Below are 19,280 nucleotides of genomic sequence, written 5' to 3' on the forward strand. Positions count from 1 at the left end.
GGGTCAGCCTAATTGGACTTTTGTATTTTTTTATATCACCAACGAGTGAGTGATTTTGATTTTACGTCGCTTTTAGCAATATTCCAGCAATATCACGGCGGGGGACACCAGAAATGGGCTTGACGCATTGTACCCATGTCGGGAATCGAACCCGGGTCTTCAGCGTGACGAGCGAACGCTTTAACCACTAAGCTAACCGACCGCCCCGTATCACCAACGAGCAGGGTACGGTGCTGTAAAACCATAATCAGAGCGAACCCGCGATCAACGTACAACGGCACTAATACCGAGCCATCAATGCACAATCAAAGCACTCGGCCTCCAACGGTGTATAATCCCAGCAGATCAAGGTTAGGTGGAGATGCACAGGCTGTATCCAAGGGCATCCCAAGCCTCATCTGGGATTGATGACCAATTTGGTGGTACAAAAAATACCCTTTTTGACAATCTGGTGCACCAGGCTCGGGGCAGGTATCACTGTGCTATAATCTCCCAGAGAAAGTGTGCTGGTTTCAGAAACATGCTACCTCGGTGTATGACGAAGTGATGGAACTCTAGATCCTCATCTATTGACAGCGTCACCTCATTAAGTCGTACATAACCTTTCCAAGTACAAGTCGTTCGGATTAACATATGCACGGATTAATCCTTAGGTATGGAATCATGTCCCTTGCTATATCCATAGGCGTCCGGAAGGCGGGATTCTTTCGTGTTTTCATTGAAGTTGTATTTAACAAACCAGGGCTTTTCAACAGTATATGCATTTTTGAGTGTGTTTGGGAGAAGCTTAAGAATGGAAAGATATATGTTCTCCCACGTTCATCGTTTACGATGTTTGTCGTGTATTTTCCACCAGCCAGCAACATCACGGCTGCTTAAACATGTAAATATTCAAGGCTGACAGTTGTCAGTGGTCAATAAAACCCTCAATAATCTTGAGAAACGGTTGTTAAATGCAAAGAATAGTGTACGATTTCGACTTTATCGTGAGCATAAGGTTATTAATCAGTATGAAATAGTGAAGATACCAGGTTTTTGTGAAAAGGTGAGCATATTTTGCCCCATCCCATCACAAACACAAGCAAAGGCAAGTCAATTACGAACCTGAAAAACACCCATGGGAACATATGGTTCAAGTCATACAAGGGAACTGCATCAGACATAATCAATGACTGATATGCCCCGTACCAGCACTATCCCAGTCAGCTAGGTCAGGCACAGTGACGTCTCGTCCGTATTTAGGGGCTGCTATGAGAGTCATTGGGCAAGAGTACTCCCTTACGGAGTCATCAACAGGCATTAAAGAGCTATGATAAGGTGCGTTTTATCATATAATGACACACACAGATATCCACAAGCTGGCACCACATGACATTTCAGATATGATCTCGTCTTCATACATTGTATTTGTGGGGCGGTCGGGTAGCCTGGTGGTTAAAGCGTACGCCGAAGACTCAGGTTCGATTCCCGACATGGGTACAATGTGTGAAGCCCATTTCCGGTGTCCCCCGCCGTGATATTGCTGGAATATTGCTGAAAGCGGCGTAAAACCATACTCACTCACTGACATTGTATTTGTAAGTAATTGTATTACATTTTAAAACAGGAACTTTATGCAGCAAGTAATTCTTTCTCAACCCTTGATGCAAAAATATCCAGTTTTCACATGACTGTGAAGCGGTGTTCCTGTGTTTGTGTACCCCAATATGTTTCTCGGCATGTTTTCTTCAAATCTGCACTTGTTGGGTCGGTTTTAATAAACCATATTGATTTTTTCAATGTGTTGGGAAACTGTTGAAAGCTCTGGTGTAAATGTTACTGGCAGTGAGATCTAGAGAAAACGATTGAGTGACAGGTAGCTGCAAATGAATCATCGACATTTTGATAAGCCGACACGATCTGATTTTGCTCCAATCCCTCCTTCTGTTTGATACCGAATACACCCAATAAGATGGTTGATGAGTACATGTATCAGAGATGTTTTGAAGCAGCTTGTGACGCTGATACGAAATCGTTTATCCTTAAGTATTTTTTTCTTTGTGAAGAAAGAGTGCATTTAACATTTAAACACCCTCATATCTTATCGATAAATGGCTCGCGCCTGGGTATGTTTAATTAAGAAAATATAAGGGTGTGTAAGATCTGCCGTTTCCCACTGTGAGATACCATTAGTTCGAAAACGTGATGAGCGGACGTTGTCCTTTCAGTTTTCAAGTTTGACAGCACTTGTATAGTGCAAAGATGCTTTTAATGAATCTACAACAAAAAAAGCGAAATAGCTCTTATATAAATATATTCATTATAAAATATCTTTTTCGATTTCGTGACCCAAGAGACATATTAACATAAACATGCATATGAAGGAGAATATTTTATACATCCTTGACAACCAAATTGTCAAGGGAACAAAATGTCACGGGTGAAGGCCGTACATGTCCGAAGTCCACATGTCAAGATTACATTACTTGGCCCATGATATAACTCATCTCTGTTCCACAGTCCTAATCACCCTTCACTTTCTCGGCCGACCATCATAGACTCTAGTTCCTGCTAATCTGTGCACATGTCTCGATTCCACCCGATTAGATAAGCCCTGGAGCTTGGTGACCTTGTTCCTCCATCACATCTAGTTTGCTCCCTGCTCTTATAATCCAATAGATGCATACCCTTCCATGCCGTGCCTCGTAATCAAAGGATAAATCAAATCATTATCAGAACCGTCTACAGGATTACGCTGGGACCTTTCACCATACCAGGAGCCGACTAATACAGCCTTTGCCGAGACTTCTCGCTCGATCAATACAACGTTTAGCAAGACAGTTAGTTACTCTTTGAATTTTGTGCGTGTTTTAGAGGACATAATTCGGGAATACACGGCATGGAAGTCTGTCTGATGCCCTACATATGTTGACGCCAGGATATCACGCAGTGGATTGTGATGTTGGAAATATCGGTCATAATTGCATCTGAATGCAATGTCATTAAGATGTTATCGGCGTGGTAGCTGCTTAGCACTCTCAGTATGTACTGGGCAAAGGGACAATATATGTCAAATGCTTAATCTGAGATACTTGATTACATCAGTTGCCATGTGGATAATCTAAAACACACAAATTGTGCTTGAGCAAAATACCGTTATGGTTGTTTCGCAACTGTTGAGGTACAGCATGGTACCTGTCTGGTCTGTCTGTCAAGATTGTCATACGACTCTTTCTCAGAAGTTGTTTGATCGAGATCACAACATTCAGGGCCTCAGTAAAGCTTTCAAAATGTTTTGTAGTAGACATGTAAGGGACATTTCCAAATTTGACGCATCAGTGACAAACATTATGTCCTTGATTGTACTTTGACTTGTACCATATGTTTCCATGTTTTTTTCAGGTGAACAAATGACTTGCCTTCGCATGTGTTTGTGACGGGTGCCACCGGTGGGTCAGGATACACTCACCTTTTCACGAACACCTGGTATTATCACTGTTTTGATAGTGATTCATAAGCACATGCTCGGGATTGTAGGAATCGTACAATTGACCCTGCTCTTAGCAAAGAATTCTTATGAATATGGAAAGGGTTTTGTCGCTATTATTTGGAAGGAACATTGTTTGGAAAATGATAATGATTTATTCACTGAGCATTTTCGTTTGTAGAATGTGTATCATGACCGCCAATAAATGTACAACATTCAATCTTCTTCGACTAGGACTCCAAACTGCTCCGACGAGAGTTTTATTAATAACGATTTTGATAAAATAGTCATTAACATTGCTGTGTAATTCATCACACAGACAGTGATTACATGAAATGTTGGTCCAATATCGATCAAAACAAAGGCTACTAATATGAATAACTTTCCTTTGAAGCCTTTTTATTTAGTTCCGATGATACGGTCCCCTAATGATGGCTTTTCAGTGTGTGTGTAACATACCCTTAGATTAGCCAACAAAAACTGGTTGGGAAACGTAATTTGTGTAGACAACAGTCGAATATAGTGTGCGCTGACGTCCAAACAACACGTATTCTTGTAATAAGTTGGGTTTTTTTCTAATAATAGTGTTGTTTGTTGTTTAACGCCGCACTCTGAAATATTCAAGCTGCATTATGGCGGTTCGTAAGCAACACTACAAGGTGGTATGACACGCCTGGCCTATTGGTTGCTTCTTCCGGCAAGCATGGGTAGCTGGGGACCAATTCTATTCGCAGGGGTTATCAAATAATAAATATCATTAAGTTTGATTTAAGAAATAAACGACGATTGAAAGTTGTATATCGTACAAGAAATATCTGCAGGGACAATAAACCATGACGGGCTCAGTGTTGTACGATAAACAACGACCACGAGTCGTTTGTTTCTTATATCTACATTATTGCACAGCCTCTTTAAGGATGTTAATAAAATATAAAGCTTCAAAAATATTTACCTGTTTGTAAGAAATGTCGACTCCCTGAAAACGATCCGACTTCTGTAATGTCGGACAAAGCCATTTTATGAACAGAGGGTGAACGTTGGTATTTCCCGGATATTCTCACAATGTTCACGTCGATTATTGGAGCCAATACTGATTGTCATATATCTCCTTTTGGATGCGATCGTTCTGCCATAGCGTTTATCTGCGCTGCCCAGCTACATCTATGGGGAACAACTGGACACTGTAAGATCACGTCAAATTTACGACATCATCAAGATGCGAGCGTATATCCGAATCTCCACAAATGACGTCATGATAAAACAATGTTAGATCGTAAAATAAACCACGCTTCGTTCTTCATTGTTCGTTGCGATTTCTCCTGTAGCATCTTATATCAATGTTTAAACCACTGTAAACATACTTTAGTTTGATTTAATTTACTAGAATTTTCTTTCTGCTATCAGACTCTTTGCTGTAGGTATCGGTGATGTATGGCGTTGCTTGTCAGACAAACATTGAAAGGCATTAAACCACAAACAATTACGCTGTAATATTTGGGAGCGTACATTTTAGTATTCCGATCGGTTTTGTTTTCAAATATGCTAATGAGAAGACTTATGTACCCTCATAGAGTGAGGGCCAAACTGTATGAACGTCAGATCTTGCATGAAACAAAATTCTTATATTTTGTACTTCGAAGAATTTGATAGCGAGGCTTCGTGTTTATACTGACAGTCACACAACCAGATATAAAAGTAGTTCCTCAAAACGAGGGACAACATGAACGTATGTATGCTGAAGTCGCTCTACAGCATCATTTTTTATAGTTTTTACAGCAAATTAATTTAAATAATACCATCATACATGAGGATTATCTGTTGAGGACTGCCACAGTGTGTCGTAAGCCACTGTCACACTGTGTAATACATCTACTTTAAGTGCAGGAAGTCAATATGGTCCACACGACTGACGTGACGAGGGCTTTCCGAAGTTGTCAAAGAACCTGTGGTGATGTGGAGTTAGTTATCATTGGTCAATTGGCCGATCATTCATGCAAAGATGGTAATAACAATGTGTGGAACAGATACTGAAGTAACTTACTTCATGGACTGCTGTAGAACTTCATGGACTGCTGTCGCTGTCAGTCTAGACAGGGGTCGAGTTGATAGCACGTGCATTACAGGTCTGAAGTTCATTGTTTTGTCAGGGGCGGTCGGGTAGCCTAGTGGTTAAAGCGTTCGCTCGTCACGCTGGAGATCCGGGTTCGATTCCCGACATGGGTACAATGTGTGAAGCCCATTTCTGGAGTCCCCCGCCGTGATATTGCTGGAATATTGCTAAAAGCGGCGTAAAACCATACTCACTCACTCACTCATTGTTTTGTCCACGAGGATAAGTTGTAGCTAGGATATTCGATCACGGGCGGGCATGCAGTCAAACTGTCTGGTCCTTTCCAACGTATGCAAAACCTCCATGATTAAAGTGTCTCAGTGATCAGAAATAAGGCTTCAGTATATAATCGCGCTTGGTAATTGGCACAGTTGCCAAAATTAGTGCGTGGTGTCAAGTGTGTGTGTGTGTGTGTGTGTGTGTGCTTTGAATTACGCTGGATTGTGTTGTTTAGGATTGCTCTGGATTGTGATATTTGGGATTGCTCTGGATTGTGTTATTTGAGATTGCGCTTGGTTGTGTTTTTTTATTGATTGTGCTGGATTGTGTTGTTTGGGATTACGCTGGATTGTGTTGTTTGGGATTACGCTGGATTGTGTTGTTTGGGATTGCTCTGGATTGTGTTCTGGATCGTGTGGTTTGGGATTGCTTTGGATTGTGTTGTTTGGGATTACGCTGGATTGTGTTATTTGGGATTGCTCTGGATTGTGTTATTTGGGATTGCGCTGGATTGTTTGGGATTGTCGGCTCTTTTTCAATACGTAATAACAATTTTATGACGTGAATAATTAACAATATGGTTTGGATAGCCTTTAACGTTTTGCCGTGGAAGATATCTCTCCCACGGAATCACCCAGTCAGCTCCATCAGTCGCCGACTTAGCCCGACCCTGACGTCTGTGTGTTGCCTGCGAGTCCGCCGAAAGCTACATCTCGAAATTTAATTTGTCCTTGTCACTTCTAGATTCTGACAGTTTTTACACTCTACCTTCCGCTGACAATTAGGTTCTTCTTTGGATTTAATGAATATGTTCTGTTTGAGTTCAGTGTGCATCATTTGCGATACGGTTTGAACTAGCTGCTCAGACAGTTGGTCGAGGTCATACCTTTTTCGGTTATTCATGTATTAAACAGGGGCGTATTTTGAAAGGCCATATCTTGTGACACGACACATTGGGGAGCCATTTGAAGCTTTACTCCTCATAAAAGTGCGCGCCATCAAGGGAATTTCTCCTCGTAAGTTCGACCCACAATGCAAATGGGGATTTACTCCTTGTAAATGCATATACACAGAGTGTTTCTTTTTAACACGTGCAAATCACCATTAGGTTTTGAAACTCGTATGATCTAGCAATCAAATCCGTCCTTCATCATGGCGTTTTACTCATCGTAAATTCGAGTCATCATGGTATGTTTCTCCTCGCAAGTCATAACATTTTACACGTCATAAGTCATTATGGGGTTTTATTTCCCGTACGTCATGGAACTTTACTCCTCGTAAATAATCACGGATTTTAATCCTTGTAAGTCATCATGCGGTTTACTCTTCGGAAGTCATCATGGTTTTACTCCTCGTACATGTAAGTCGTCATGGGGTTTGCTCTTCGTAAGTCACCATGTGATTTTACTCTTCGTAAGTCGTCATGGGGTTTTGCTTATCATAGATGTAAGATATCACGGGGTTTACTCCTTGTGTGTTATCATGGGGTTTTACTCCCCGTAACTTCGGGTCACGATCGGGTTTTACTACTCTTCAGTTCCAGTCAGCATGGGGTTTCACTCCTTATAAATTCGAGTCATCGTGGGAGTTTACACTTTGTTAGTCATAAGATTATATTCCTCGTAAGTCGTCACGGGTTTTACTCCTCGTACATGTAAGTTATCACGGGGCCTTACTCCTCAAAGTTTATCGCCTATTTTAGTCGTAGCTCAATACGGTTTATTTAATGGCAAAACACATTCAGATTGTTACCGGGGTGGTCGGGTAGCCTAGTGGTTAAAGTGTTCGCGGGTTCGATTCCCGACATGGGTACAATGTGTGAAGCCCATTTCTTGTGTCCTCCGCCGTGATATTGCTGGAATATTGCTAAAAGCGGCGTTAAACCATACTCATTCACTCAGATTGGTACCATATATTGGGCCTTATACAACCTGAAAACATGCAGAGCAAGTCGTGTCATTTCACAAACACACGTCGACGTCACCAGACTCCATGGTTAATGTCAGAACGCTGCTAACGCCGTTTCTGTTGGTGAGGTTAGGTGAAATTGGGTTTACCGTCGCGGCCAAGATTTTTGCACTTATATAGCGACGTGCATGCACGTGTGTGTGGCTGCTTGTACTAGTCTGGACTAATGCCGATTTATAGTGCTAGCTCACTGAGATACCATGCCGCAGTTTAACATGAATACCCCACAGTATACTGACTCCGAGCCGACTAGTCCTTGATCTAGCCCCTCAATGCCGAGCGCCAGACAGGGTAACAACAAGTACCATCTTTTAACGTCTTTTGGTATGACGCGGCCGGGGATCGAACCCCGGACCTTCCGCTCTCCGGGCGGACACTCTACCACGGAGGCGGTCCTCGTTTCTATTGAATATGTGGCTGAGGTACATGATATACATGGCAGGTCGTTATAACCATGTCAACTGCATGACACCATCTGCTGTGACAAAGTATACAGACAAGGTATACTTGCTGATATATTTAACATATCTCTTTAGGTACATCAACGTTTCACACACAAACCCAAAATGAAAGAGTGGTTCTTCTGCTTTCTCTCAAGTCGCATCACCAAGGTAACAATAAATTACATCGAACATGGAACCGATAGGACATGAGTGCCTGTAGACATAACATTACAACGATGGGCAAAGTTCGCAAGATGGGTGATTATATTAACACATAAAACCTAAACGAGAATTGAAACAGCATCAGGGGGTCAATAAAGACATGTACCGTAGCATCTATAAGTGTCATTGTCGCCGGTATCTGTGAATGGCTCAGATCTGTCACTACACGCGTACATGGATACTTTTGATGTCGTCCCCATACACTGTGCATGTACACCATGTGTACGTGACTAGGAGCGGTGTTCTTGTAGGTGATTATAGTGAGTCAATATGGTTTTACGCCGCTTTTAGCAATATTGCAGCAATATCACTGCGGGGGACACCAGAAATGGGCTTCACATATTGTACCCATGTCAGGAATCAAACCCGGGTCTTCGGCGTGACGAGCGAACGCTTTAACCACTAGGCTACCCGACCGCCCCGAAGGTCATTATAACAATAAAAGCGACAAAACAAATTTCTATAAGCATAAAAAAATCTCTATTAAAAACAGTGTGTTGTACGATTCCAACTACCAAGTAGTAATGATACCAGTTCTTCGCCAAAAGGTGAGCGTATCCTGCACTGCTTGTAGCATCCGTCGCAAACACATGCAAAGGGCATGTCAAGTGTTCAGCTTACTGAAGCATTCTAGAAGTTGGCAAATAAGAAGGTGGTTGGTTGGTTGGTTTGTTGTTTAACGTCGCACTCAGCAATTTTCAAGCTATATGACGGCGGTCTGTAAATAATCGAGGAAGGACATGACAATCCAGTGATTGACATCATGAGCATCGATCCACGCAATTGAGATACGATGACATGCATCAACCAAGTCAGCGAGCCTGACCACCGATCCCATTAGTCGCCTCTTACGACAAGCATAGTCGCCTTTTAGGGCAAGCATGGGTTGCTGAAGACCTATTCTACCCCGGATCTTCACGGGTCGGCCAATAAGTAAGAAAGACGTCCAACCTTATGGATAACATCTCCTGTTTTATTGCATATAGCGACTTTTCGATGTAGATTCTTACACCGTTATCAAGCTGGAGCGACAACAACCAAGTGATGAGAGGCCTAGGTGTATATGTTGTGATAGGCAGCAGATTAACAGTGACAACAACGGTAATTACACGCAGATAATTGGATGAATCCAAAAGTATAGTAAGAATAACAAGTTGCACACAGGTATATGCAATAAGCCAGAAGTTGTTATCCATGAAGTTGTACGCTATTTATACTTTTTCCTGACTTTAGTGTTCACCTGATAAACCTCGGAGAACTTAATGCATCGAACATAATTTTTGCCACTGATGTGTCATAATTGGAAATGTCCTTCACATGTTTACCGCAAAATATTTTGAAAACCTTGCTCTAACCTTGATCAAGAAACTTTTGAGAAAAGTGTCATGTGACGCTCTTTGAATATTTCGCGGAAAGAGCATGGTCAATTGTACCTCTAAAGTACCTCAACGACATTTAGTTGAACGTAATTGATGTGACAACTTTCTAATTCCCAATTCAAAAATTGTCAAATTGCCTTTCAATCACATGCCATTCTTTCCACTCATAAAGAACTGGCATGTTCAGGGGATGAAGGTAGCACTGTTTACTGACACGGACATTTTGACAGCAAATTGGCACACTTAGATTGGTATTCAATACGGAAGGTGAGCGTTTGATCCCTCTGCAAACCCCACCAATTAATTCCTTACTGCGTCGTGTTGTATAATGACATAGAGAGGAACGTGCTTGTTGTATATGCAGAGGACGTGTGGTTCTCATACGAGTAAACGCATTGCCAGACTGAGACTTTGGTGGAGATTCATAGCTGAATCAAAATCGTCTTTTGTATCGCAATGAAAATAGTTATTTTACAAATTTCGTGGAAAACTGCCATATAAAATGTCGCAGATCAATTGTGGCACGTATGAATAAATTGGATCTATATATCCAGACATGCAATAACACTAATAGATCGTTTGCATTTTTTGGGAAGATGCGCTTCATTGACTGAAATATGACAATGTAACTGACAAATCTCCAAACCGAACCAGGGGCCCATTCTTCAAGGTTTGTAACACGTCAAGAGGTCTGGTTGAAGAAAATCTTGTCGGCTACAATGTGACATATTGTTACATATTGTTATCAGTTTATGAGTATCTGCTATGCATATGGCATTCTAGATGCTGAGGTGATGAAGAATGTTTGAATTAGATACAGTCCATCTCCCGAATAATTGGCACAATGTGTGGTAGCATAAGTAATGGTAAATACACAGTCACGTTTAACCGAATGATTGTGTGTGTATTTTGGTGTGTTGTACAATGTATGTGGTGTGTGTGTATGTGTGTTTGCGTGCGTGCGTGCGATCGTGCGTGCGTGCGTGCGTGCGTGCGTGCGTGCGTGCGTGCGTGCGTGCGTGAGTGCTTATACAAATCCGGACGTGCCGATGTTCCTGGTCTAGCCCACTGGGTATGATACCGCATAATTGCTTTGGATTGCCATGGATTATGTTATTTGGGATTGAAGTGGATTGTGTTATATGGGAAGTCAATTGTTGTTTCCAGAGCACTCAAATTTTCTGAATTTTATTAAAATGATAAAAAAAAGTTTTAATATTACTTAACTTTCGATCGCCTACACAATCATATCGCCCGCTTTTCCAGTTATGCATAAAACCTTGCAAAGTGAATATCCTAGTGCACAAAAGAAGCACAAAATGTTGTCATAATTTTCATGCTGTAAGCACATTCATCTTTGATAGCTTCATCGTGTTGTTAGGGGAAAAAGTGTATCGCAAAACATAGAATTACCGTAAAAATCCAGCACTTAAACACGGAAGCAGACGAATTGCCTGAAGGTATATACGCGCTCTTAAAACCTGAAAATGCCTAATGATATTTGAAAATACAGTGCCGTCGGCAAGAAAGTGCTCTGTTTCAGCAAAAAATATTATCTCATAATGCCATCTGTCACTTCTTATTGAAATACAACATATCCATAGGACTCTTATACTGTATTTGTGTATACATGATGACAGATAGTTTTGTTGAGGGTTGACGACAACATAAGGCATTCTGCAAGTACAGAAACCATTGCAGCATAGGTGGAACTTAATATATAATAATAATAATGTTTATTAACTAGCGGCTAATATAAACTCAGCAATATTCCAGCAGATCCAGCCCTTGGTGCCTCCATATTTCACAACTTTTGATTAAGTTGGTTGGTTGGTTGTTTTACGCCGCACTCAGCAATATTCCAGCTATATGACGTCGGTCTGTAAATAATCGAGGATGGACATGACAATCCAGTGATTAATATATACATGCATCAAACCAAGTCAGCGAGCCAAGTTAGTCGCCTTTTACAAGCATAGTCGCCTCTTACGGCAAGCATGGGTTGCTGAAGACCTATTCTACCCCTGATAAGGGGTCAATCGAGCATGTTGTTGATCGGGGTTACAATATTCAATGCCTCAGCAAAGCCTTCAGACCAATTCATGGCAGTCGTGTTGTGAACATTTCCAAATTGGACATATCTGTGACAAAAATGTTATCCGATGCAATTCCCTATGTTGACTATGTAGCCTATGTTTACGTGTTTGTTCATGTGAACAACTGACTTGCCATTGCATGTGTTTGTAACGGGTGCTACCGGCTAGGCAGGGTATGCTCACTTTTTCCTGAATACTGTGTGTCATCACCATTAAGTTTAGATAGATACCATAAACACAAGCTTCACATATGTTATATTTGGGATTTTACATAAAGTACTAGAATGTGTCCAGTAATATAGTGTGATCCCAAATATGACACATGTATCATGTAGCCACATGTCTATTCAAACACATGATTAATGATATCGTTGGAATCGTACAACGGGCACTGCTTTTAGCAGCGATTTCTTATGATTGCGGAAATGTTTTTTATCGCATTTACTTGCCACTTTTTAGCAGTTATCCAGGGCTTTCCTCCTATATTAAGCTGACGCCATGATGTAACCGAACTGTTGACAATGTTCAAAGCAGCATTAATAATACACAATGGTGCCAATTATAGCTGTAACAAGGTATTGTTCAAAATCTATGTGAAGGCAAAAATCTATAACAAATCAAAACAAGGATGCCACCAGGTACTTCTGAGTTCTCGGTGCATGCACAACATGTGTGCCTATCCAGGCAGGCCATTATCCCAATGGGGATAAGATGTATTTCACTGGTAAAAACCTTTTCCAAATTAAAAAGTGTCAAATTTCCCTTCAATTAAAACAGATGTTTTCTTTTATGAAGAAATATCATGTTTAGGAGATGAAGTGTGCCTTGTTTACAGACATGCATATTTCAGAAGCAAACTGGCGAGCTTGGATGGACGTTCCACCATGGAAGGTGAGCGTTTGATCCTTGGTGAAATCCCAGCAATTAATTCCCTTCTGGGGCCCGTCCTATAATCACACTCCCGCAGCGCAGAACGTGATTTCAGAAGCGACAGAGAGCATGTGGTTCTTATACTAAACACGCATTTCCAGACAGAACTTTTGTTAAGTTCGATGGTGCTATCAAAATATTTCATGTGTGTCTAAATGAAACTAATTATTTCACAAGATTTCGTGAAATATAAAAGTTGCAGTCCAATATTTAGTTTATTCATCACCATATATAGGCCACAGGCCCAAATTTCAAAACAATCATCTTGAGTTAAGAAATGTAATATTATAACAGTTTGCCTCAATAACATTGCTTAGAATACACAGACGTGTAATGATAATTGCCTGATTATTGTTTCATATTCTGTTAATATTTAGACCAGGTGGCCCAGTCGTATAAGACTCTGGAATCGCTGTTCAGAACTGTGTCTCTTGGGCACGCCAGACACTAACGATCAAGAGTTCGAATCCCGGTTCGCCCCGATTATGTTTCTAGATTTGTCAGCACAATACCCGTGCTCATGGGTTTCATCAAAGTGGTAAAAGTCTGAGACCTGCATCACTTCGGCTTTCCTCCCGCATCAAGCTGACACGCCGTGATATAACTCCGGCTACATTTATGTATTGTTCGGAATGAATACAATTTTGAAAAAGATAAAACCAATATGTAACAAATGATGATCATCTTCAACACATTCTTTACGTGTACATGAAATACGGTCTGTCGTGTACTTCCCCGATATATATCCTGGGCGTGTGCGATGTACCTCGAAATTAAGTCTTAGTGTTTCATAAATAATGAGGTTGAACCATAAAAGTATTCTTCACTGTGTAGCCATATTTATTTAGATAGTTTACATGGTTGATACCCATCGTGCTCATATGATACTGTAAATCGTGAAATTAATGCGTCTCCAAAAGAATCCGGCCGCTGGTCCCCAGCCAAAATACGACTCAATATGAATGCCAATTCACAGGATGTAATTAGTGTTTGAATGACCTTAATTATATACTTGTTACAAGTGCTGCTCAATAAACAGCGATGTGGAATATGTTTGTTTTCAGTGTATGTTTAAGTTGGTATTTCTGCTATCCAAAATGTCTTATTGTTGATATAAGTGCGATGTTTAATAATGCGAGTAAAGACCACTCGTATTTTTCGCATTTAATTCACCCTCGCGTTAATTTCAAGATTTACAGTAATTCTTTCAAAGGTATATCTAAATTACTTACAATTTTTTATGCATTCATTAGCATCATATATCATCATATTATGACATATTTATTTAAGGTTTGTCATGAATAATATATATCTTGCACCAATAGTATATGACTCGTTAAAAAGTTTTGAAACAGTAGGTTTCTACCACATTCGCCTCTTGCAATAGTAGATGCTACGGAAGTCTTACATTTGCAATATCCATTCATATTTCATCAGAATATAACTTTTTTGGACACACGTTTGAATCAAATATCTTAAGAATTACTTAAAGGACATGGGTATAAATTAAAATATGCTTTGGATTCATACTCATTAATAAACACGTGTTACTGCAGACCAAATGTCGTGAAAATATAACACCTAAATATGTATTAATTTGATAAGATTCATTTCAAATGTATACCGTCAAAGGTTCTTTTTAATATTTTTAAAAAGTAAAATATGCGACCTTTTATCAAAGGTGGCATTTAAATAGAGAGAGGTCATTAGACGAGTGTGTTTCCGTGTCGTACATATGCATACATTAGGAATACCAGTTGTATCATACAAGTACAATCATACATATATGTTACCTCCTGATATGATATTTTTGATACGAGGGTTATATTATCTTTATCATATAATGTCATTTTCACGTTGTGAAGTAGCTTCAGAAACGGTGTGTGAACTTAATTGTTTACTTTAGTGCCCAATTTAATACACAGTGCCCAATGACAAGTGGGATGTTTGTAGCCATGTTTCGACAACACATTCGGAAACACTTATCTGATAATATTTAAAAATTCAATGTTTTTTAGAGAGGAGGCAGGCAGACGGACAGATAGTTTATTTAAGTATCACCTCAATATATTGTACAAATAAACAATTTACAATACAATACATTTGAATATTAAGCCGTTCCACACGGAACTACGAAAGACTATTTTCCATAAACTACAAAGAAAGTAAAATTGATGTTGGGAGCTTAAACGTAGTTCCTGCTAGGTGGCCCCGTTTGCATTGTTATCGATGATGAAACCAAGTTTACATTAAAACTCATGCAACACTCCACGGCGCTGCTGTAGACGAAATGTCATCCCAGAAACGAACACAAGATCATCTGCAAAACAGACGCCAAATTCTGGATGCAAGAATCTTCAAAGGGCATCGTACACCTTGGGCACTTCTGCTTTCTTCACATGGACTCACTTTTAGCCAATCAAAGTAGAACCACAGAAGCAGACAATAACAGGAAGTTCCATTCTTTTGTCATCAATAATAAAGAAGTTAAATAATTGATAAAAGCAGTGGCCAAGATGGCGCCTAAACAAATGAGCAACTTTTTTCTAACGTCACTGTACAAAATCCAGGTGCATTCTAAAAAGTTGCATAGATATTGTCAGACATTCATGAATGCCCAAACTAATAGCACAGCCAAAGCCTTCAATCCATTATGGCTTCCAAAACCCTTGACATTTAGTATACGCGTGAAAACAAAAATTGGTTGATAGCCACTATAAATGCACATTGCAAATTGTACGGATATTTTCGAAGTCACTGATTTTAAAGTATTGTTGGTTTAAATATTTCGGTTATTTTTTTAACGTAACTGATTATCTTTCCTTTAAGCATCCGACCCATGATATACAGAAATACTCTCACGTCATAAGTTCATTAATGGATGACATACTTAAGATTGATAGAAATATTGATATGTAATATATGTATTTCATAACTTGTATAACATGTACCAAGGGTTGTACAAGCATGACATAAACAGGAATGCACTGATGCAGTGCTGTTTCAGATATTGTAACTCAATCTCAGATTCAGGAGAAGCTATATGCTGTATGAGTTTTATTACTGTATGAAGGTGTGTGCCTGCGTGCGTGCGTGTGGGATGGGGGGGGTGTGTGTGGTGGGGTTGGGGGGGGGGGGGGGTAGCGGGTGGCGGATGGGTTAAATATGTGGTAGCTCTGTGGTGAATGCTTTCATTCGTCGACTTCATGGTTTTATTTGATTAAATGGACACATTGCATGACTTGTTTGGTTGTTTGTAACGCCGACCTCCACATGTTTCCAGCTGTATGGCGGCGGCCTGTAAATTATCAAGTGTGGACCAGACAATCCAGTGATACTACGTTGTACGATATCACGCAATCAATCAATACAACAAGCCTGACCACCCCAATCATCTCACCTCCTCCGCCCAGCAAAGGATGCTGGAGACCTATTCTAACCTGGAATCCCCACATGGCGCAGGGATATTGACGTCTAAATGACATTCCCACCCCCACAGTCACATTGATAGTGAGTTACAATATGTATACCACCATGCAAAAAGCGATCAGCTCTAAAAATCAAGAAAGTAGAAAATGATACTTTACTGTTCATGCTGTAAGGACATTCATCACTGCCAGCATCAGCGTGTTCTTTTAAGATGTTCTGCATGAAAACAGTCGAATTGCCTAAAGGTATAAACGATATCTGTCAACCTTGAAAAGCGTATTGATATCTGAAAATATAGTTCATCAGCAAAAAATGATATTTTTGTCAAGAAAAAATAATCATAAAATACATTCCAGCACTCCACTTTGAAATACAACATCGCAGAAAAGGTATTGTCGAATGTAAATGCACCATAACATATTGTTTTGAACAGCATTGGTATCAGCGTCTTGCATTAACTTAGGAGCATTTAAGGATATGATGCAAGTAAAGATTTCTATGGTACCAGGGTCAATCTCCCACTCTGAGAAAGTATTAAATTAGCATGTAAGTTTCTGAGAAGCATCCTCACTTGATTTATGTAGTGGTAAACAGGAAACTCCGAGTCTCATTATGTAGACGACCGTTGGGTGTAGTACCTGCTATATCATAGGTCACCGCCAATCAACATACTTACCACCGTCAATACATGCGTTGTAATCCGAAGTCTCGTATCAAACGCAGTTAGTAACCTAATAGGATGAAACGGGTTTATTTCTGGACCTGCAACATTTTATATTTGACTAAAAGATTCGCTGTGGCTGAATTATAGAGGTAAGGTTTTGTAATGTAAATGTTCTGTCTGGTGGCAGCAAAATATGAAACTAATACACTGAAGCCGTCAACTGAGTTCCTTGGTGTCATGAAGTTTCGCGAACACCTGGTGGCATAACTGATTTTCAGGGATCCAGTCTCTCGCGAACACCTAGTGGCATAACTGATTTTCAGGGTTACAGTCTCTCGCGAACACCTAGTGGCATAACTGATTTTCAGGGTTACAGTCTCTCGCGAACACCTAGTGGCATAACTGATTTTCAGGGTTACAGTCTCTCGCGAACACCTAGTGGCATAACTGATTTTCAGGGTTACAGTCTCTCGCGAACACCTAGTGGCATAACTGATTTTCAGGGTTACAGTCTCTCGCGAACACCTAGTGGCATAACTGATTTTCAGGGTTACAGTCTCTCGCGAACACCTAGTGGCATAACTGATTTTCAGGGTTACAGTCTCTCGCGAACACCTAGTGGCATAACTGATTTTCAGGGATCCATTCTCTCGCGAACACCTGGTGGCATAACTGATTTTCAGGTATGCAGTCTTATCATTTTCATAGCTATTCTGCCTTTTAAGCCCAATGGTATCTGGTTCGACAGATAATCGAGACTGGGAGCATGCGACATACTGAGTGAGTCGCGGAGTACAATGTTAGGTGACAAAACCATTTCCATCATCATAAGAAAGGGGGCCGGTGTCCGGTGTGACCCGTGAAGATTCCGGGGTAGAATAGGTCTGCTTTCCCTAAAAGGCGACTATGCTTGTCGTAAAAGGCGACTAACGGGATCGGGTGGTCAGGCTCGCTGACTTGGTTGATGCATGTCATCGATCCAAATTGCGTGGATCGATGCTCATGATATTAATCACTGGATTGTCTGGTCCAGACTTGATTATTTACAGACCACCGTCATATAGCTGGAATATTGCTGAGTGCGGCGTAAAACAACCAACCAACAATGAAATAATTAGGCACCAAGGGCTGGATCTGCTAGAATATTGCTGAGTTAATATTAGCCGCTAGTTAATAAACATTATTTTATTATATAATAAGTTCCACCTATGCTGCAATGGTTTCTGTACTTGCAGAATGCCTTATGTTGTCGTCAACCCTCCTGTATACACAAATACAGTATAAGAGTCCTATGGATATGTTGTATTTCAATAATAAGTGACAGATGGCATTATGAGATTTATTTTTTCCTGAAACAGAGCACTTTCTTGCCGACGGCACTGTATTTTCAAATATCATTAGGCATTTCCAGGTTTTAAGAGCGCGTATATACCTTCAGGCAATTTGTCTGCTTCCGTGTTTAAGTGCTGGATTTTTACGGTAATTCTATGTTTTGCGATACACTTTTCCCCCTAACAACACGATGAAGCTATCAAAGATGAATGTGCTTACAGCATGAAAATTATGACAACATTTTGTGCTTCCTTTGTGCACTAGGATATTCACTTTATGCATAACTGGAAAAGCGGGCGATATGATTGTGTACGCGATCGAAAGTTAAGTAATATTAAAACTTTTTTTTATCATTTTAATAAAATTCAGAAAATTTGAGTGCTCTGGAAACAACAATTGACTTCCCATATAACACAATCCACTTCAATCCCAAATAACACAATCCATGGCAATCCAAAGCAATTATGCGTTATCATATCCCAGTGGGCAAGAACTGGAACGTCGGCATGTCCGGATTAATATAAGCACGCACGCACGCACGCACGCACGCACGCACGCACGCACGCAAACACACACACCACATACATTGTACAACACACCAAAATACACACACAATCATTCGGTTAAACGTGACTGTGTATTTACCATTACTTATGCTACCACACATTGTGCCAATTATTCGGGAGATGGACTGTATCTCATTTAAACATTCTTCATCACCTCAGCATCTAGAATGCCATATGCATAGCAGATACTCATAAACTGATAACAATATGTAACAATATGTCACATTGTAGCCGAAAAGATTTTCTTCAACCAGACCTCTTGACGTGTCACAAACCTTGAAGAATGGGCCTCTGCTTCGGTTTGGAGAGTTGTCAGTTACACTGTCATATTTCAGTCAATGAAGCGCATCTTCCAGAAAAAATGCAAACGATCTATTAGTGTTATTGCATGTCTGGATATATAGATCCGATTTATTCATACGTGCCACAATTGATCTGCGACATTTTATATGGCAG

Source organism: Haliotis cracherodii, unplaced genomic scaffold, assembly GCF_022045235.1.
Source record: "Haliotis cracherodii isolate W230 unplaced genomic scaffold, xgHalCrac1.p SCAF_17, whole genome shotgun sequence".
Taxonomy (NCBI): Eukaryota; Metazoa; Mollusca; class Gastropoda; order Lepetellida; family Haliotidae; genus Haliotis; species Haliotis cracherodii.